Raw genomic sequence first — 5,311 nt, 5'->3', positions numbered from 1 at the left:
CCCACCCCCTGCGCACATACACAGGAAGCAACATATATTTTAAAATATTTATATTTATCATTCATTCATTTTTTTTTTTACTAGAAGTATTCATTCTACTTCGTATTTTAATTTCATTCCATTCCTAAACAAGAATTAACCGAAACTCCGCTTCACCCTTTATTCTCCCTACTCATTCTGTTGCCTTCATCTTCCTCCTTCTTTTCCTTCAACCACCGTCACCTCGTCTATCTCTACTGACAGCAACTCCACTCCATCATTGAAGTATACAGTCGCACTGTGTAGTACTTCAGCATATCTACCTAGTTACCTATCAATGTTGGCCAGGTTCTAGTCTCTATCTCATTGTCTGTTCCGTTTACTGTTGCGGCTGCAGTGGTAGCGGTAATGGTGGTGGTGGTGATGGTGCTAGTACAGCAGTAGCAGTAGCGACAGCAGTCCTCTTCATGTTATAGTAGCTCTAGTATTTTTACCAGCTACTTGTTAGCCTCTTTCTCTCTCTCTCTCTCTCCTTTCCTCTTACTCCTCTCTCTCTCTCTCTCCCTACCTCCAGCTCTATCTTTCACTGTCTTCATCCTTACGTCAATTTGGGTAACTTCTAAAAGACTTAGTAGTAAGCGAGGAGCTGAGCGAGTCATCTTTTAGCTCTTAGAAGACAACACACGCACGTTGTAGGATGCCAGACTGGGGCACAGTTGCTGCTTCTCGTTTTCACTGAACACTGTTGTATTATATACACCAGACCTGGACGACACACGCGTATCCACCCGCGCGTGTACGCATACCACATATATACATTCACTATCATCTATATTCTAGACATAGATAGATCTCCCTACCTTATTTGCACGCCACAATGCATGGTAAGTATTCAACAAAATGCCAATTACTTCTACTAAATTTATACTGTTGCTATCAATATTTTGTGTCTCCCATCTCCAGCATCATTCATTCCCCCCCCCCCCTCCTCCTTCCAGGAGAGAAAGATTGTTTTTCAATTGATGCAGTCTTTTGTGTGTCTTATTCGTAAGTTCACATCTCGAATTTATGACAGATTTCTTGATGGTTCAAAAACAGTTAAAATAAAGTAAAAAAAAAACCCAGAAATTGGCGATTGAATCACAACAGGCGGATTATTTAGATCGATTCTCCCCCATTTTGTTTGTAGTCGATCTCATATCTCAACTGTTTATCTTCACATTGTTATTTATTACTTTTTTTCCCAACCGTTTTAGAAATCTGTTGTTTTTTTCTTTCGTTTCTGTTTCGCTTTATTTCACTGTATTTCTATCTTCCTGGTCTTTAATTGAACACATCAACGGTCAGTTTGCAATGTGTTGTTCTGCCCAAAAGCAAGCCTGGAGCAAGATTGTGTTTATTTACATAGTTAATCCAAATGTGAAGAGCACTGTCATATCTTGTAGAGGAAGATGTTTTTTTCCCTCGTTCTCTACTGATCCATCCGTGTTTGTTCCCATTAAAGACGGTCAACAAGACCTTCGTATGAATGACTTTTCTAAAGTCATATTTATTCCTCTACCTGACTTTTTCACCAGTCCTCCACCTCTCATTATTTACTGTTTTTTCGTATAAAAACTGAATGGCTCCCCTCTAGGGCAGTGCAGTGTTTTGCATGTAGGGTTGGTTAGTTACACCATTCACACTCCTTCCTTTCTAATTAACAGCTTCCTCTCAGGAAATATCGCGCCTTACAATCCTATACGTATCCACGTTATTCATATATACACTAATAAGTTTTATGCCTTTTCCCCCCGTCTTTATCTTCAAAGTTTATTTTAGAGTAGTCAAAACCCCGAATCTTCATGTGCATTTTTTTTTAATTAAAAAGAAGGTAGTTCATGTGGGTCACAGGCTCTCCATGTCGCGATGTACCAGTTGTACTAATGACCAAGCCACTGATGTATATGGGTATTGTGTTGGTTTGGTGTAGATAACGAACAGTGCTTTCTCGTTTGTTTTTCTTCATTACATACATCTCACAGATGTCATCGTCGGCTAAAATATAGTGAAGACTTTTTAAATATGGCTGGCTGTCGTAAGTACTACTACATTTTGTCATCTTGACAGAACATTTAATTAGTGAAATTAACCCTGTGGCCATGTTTGGAATTGGATCTGCGCCAATTTAGATCCCCACCATCCCTGCGAAGAATCTCTGTCGAAAACAACGTCCCTGTTCATCCAATAAATCTTAAATATCATTACATTTTATCCTCTATCTTCGTTCTACTATATTTTCAAAACATACCTACATATGTCGTCCGCTATTATTCAATTATCCTTTTTCTTTCTTCCTCACTCATCTCTTTTCCACCCCTTTCTCTTCCCTACACACACACACGCGCACACACATATATATATATACACACTTTGAGTGAGTAATTTCGACAAAACAAATATTAATTCATGACATACAAAGCAGTATTGCTTCGTAAATTTAGTGTTATTAATTGGGAAAGGGGTTTTGATTATTGTTGTAGCAATTTGGTCGTTTTGGAGTGGAAAATAGAGAGATACGTGTTGATTATATTTCCAGTATTTATGTATATCATTGCCTATTTGTGGGTCATGTTGCTGCAGAAAAAGCTTCAGCTTCGATTCAATTCTACATCGCATTATACATACATACATATATATATATATATATATATATATATATATATATATATATACGCACTCACACATATATATATGAATGTATATATACACTCATATTTCATACATTTACGTATATATGTATGTATGTGTACACGCACTCTCAACGTATATCCATCCTGTGAAGTAATTGCATTAAATGTTCTTCCCCTGATGGATTCTTACAACTGACACTAGTGGCTTGTATTATAACGCTTACATTTTTATACACAGGAGCTCTGTTTGTGAAAGTTGTTTCTTTTTTTTCTTCCCCTCAGCTTTTTACTCCCTTCTTCCACATCTCGTTCTTCATTTTTATTCCCCATTTCCACACTACTACATGCTCTATTTAAATAAATGAAACAACAACAAATTCGTGATATATTAATTGTTATTCCTAGAAATATTTTTACATCTACAATGATTTATCGAAATCATTAGGTAAAATAAAACACGTTCAAGGGTTGCTGTTATTATTATTATTATTATTTATTATTATTATCATTATTATTATTATACTGTTTTCTTCTAGGATAAATCCAATTCTTTGCTGTGCTGCTTTCTCAAAAGCAGCATTGTGAAAGCGAAGAGCCAATCTATCGAAGACAAGAGACTGCTATGAAACATGTAAAACGGGCATCCAATAGTGTGTGTGCTTCTATCACAAACCACATAGTTTCCGTTATTGCTCCTTATTCTTGCCATTCAGCTCCACCTTACGATTAGACATTTCTATTTTTTACACAATTGAATATTTAACTGAATCGTGCGTTTGTATCTATATACATGTGTGTGTGTGTGTGTGTGTATTTAATCTTTATAAAGTGTCATCATTATTAAGGAATCTGAAGGCATACAGATAATGCCAAGTTTCTGGAATTCTACAATATATATTCAGATCATGTTATTCCAATTCCTCCCCTTCTCTGAAACTGGTACACGTACATGTACATATATATTTACACGGAATATACGTGCGTGCATGCATACACACACCTTTATGTGTGTGTGTCAATATGTATATACATACATATATATGCATACCGATGTACACGTATATATACGTGCACATATATGCATCTCAACGCATATATATGCACATTTATGTGTGTATTTAGGCATCTGTATGTATGCATATATACACAAGCCTATGTGTATATATGCATACAAGCGTATATTATGTATATGTTTCTGTGTGCGTGTGTGTAATCGAATATGAAATATTTCGGTTTTGTTACATTTATTTTTAGGAAATTCTCTTTTGTTATGTGTTTATTTATTGTAGGTATATTGTGAAAGCTTGGGGTATTTAAGATATTTCTATTTATTTCGGATTCTGATGCTAGTTTGGCGTGAGTCATGTTAATGAATATGGTTTGTTGTATGTTGTCATGAAGCCAGTGTTTTCCTGTCGGAGGATTGCTGACGAAGGACGGGCGACGAACCTCTTCATATATTCTGCTCGCCACACTACCTAGTCGTTATTCATTCCGTTAATATTCAGACACCTGTTCAACCCATACTTTCTGAGGAGAGTGATGGGGTTAACGATTCTGCCTATAGATCTGTGTGTTTGTGTTGTGTGTGTGTTTTTGTGTTGCTTCGTTGAGAATAGGAAAAATATTGCAATTTAATTATGTGCTCTCGTTTTAACAGTTCCTTCTACATCGTCATTATCATTATCAACAACATCGTCATCATCAACCTCTTTCCATTCAACCCTCTCTTCCCTCCCCCATCTTCATTCCTTCTACGGCTGACCACGACTGACTGTAAACAAACTGTCTTACTACTGTGTTGCTTGGAATTCATTGAAAAGGTTGGCGGTGGCGGGAACTAAGGTAGAGGGGGGAGGTAAGGATGTGAAAGAGGAGGAGGAGGAGGCCTACGATAACGAGAGGGAGGAGGAGGAGGAAGAAAATGCGAGCTAGCTTTACGGAGTGGGGAAAGCGAGCACTTGCAAACCATGATTTCATTTTATTTTTATTGTTGTAGTTTGTATTTTTAATGGATGATTACTCATAAAAATAACAACATTTGCAACAGCAATAAACGAAGAAAATAATGTAAACGACAGTGCTGATAAATATCACAGCCCATTTGAAACTATTAGCTGTTAATCTCTTCTAACAAATCTATCAGGGATCATCTCTCTACTCCAAAATACTTGCAATCGACATCCGCACAAAAAGTAAAAGATTCAATGCAGCAAGGTTTTCAGTTTTTTTTCCCCCTTCTCCCCTACTCCTTGCTTTTCCCTCCTTACAATTATTGGGAAATAGTTTCCTCTGAATATTAGATTTGCCTTTCCAATGTTACGATATTCAACGATTTTTAAGATCAACATCGGTTGAATATTCGGAAATTTTAATATTTTAGACAATTAAATATGACGGTGTATCTTTTTCTTTCCATTTGAAATCTGTTGGAATTTGTCTAAAGCACTCTACTACAGAATGAGAAAACCGTGAACGACTAGAATCTGTTGTTGCTGCTATTGGTGTTTTGAAATGATGGTGAAGGAAATCAAACAGATTTCGATAAAAATGGCAGACTATCTATCTATCTACATATTTAGATATATGGTCATATTTCCATGTATGTCTTCCTTATATTCTCTTCATAATTTCAAAATAAACATATTAGCGATCCGATA

The 5,311-nt window shown here is 36.4% G+C and overlaps 1 protein-coding gene across 2 annotated transcripts in view; it reads left to right on the top strand.

The window, feature by feature from the left end:
• The first annotated feature begins 413 nt into the window (after positions 1-413).
• LOC106875299 (N-chimaerin) overlaps positions 414-5,311 on the top strand; it is a 139,133-nt gene continuing 134,235 nt past the window's right edge. Inside the window, exon 1 of one of the 2 annotated variants that reach the window (XM_052968552.1) lies at positions 414-863. The gene's annotated coding sequence lies outside the window, so the exon portion shown is untranslated. Of the gene's footprint in view, positions 864-2,035; positions 2,057-5,311 lie in introns of those variants that run through there. The other variant, XM_052968553.1, reaches the window with a different exon arrangement.

Source organism: Octopus bimaculoides, chromosome 6, assembly GCF_001194135.2.
Source record: "Octopus bimaculoides isolate UCB-OBI-ISO-001 chromosome 6, ASM119413v2, whole genome shotgun sequence".
NCBI classification, from domain to species: Eukaryota; Metazoa; Mollusca; class Cephalopoda; order Octopoda; family Octopodidae; genus Octopus; species Octopus bimaculoides.
Note: the sequence above shows the minus strand (reverse complement) of the source record. Positions and strands in the feature narration are given on the sequence as shown.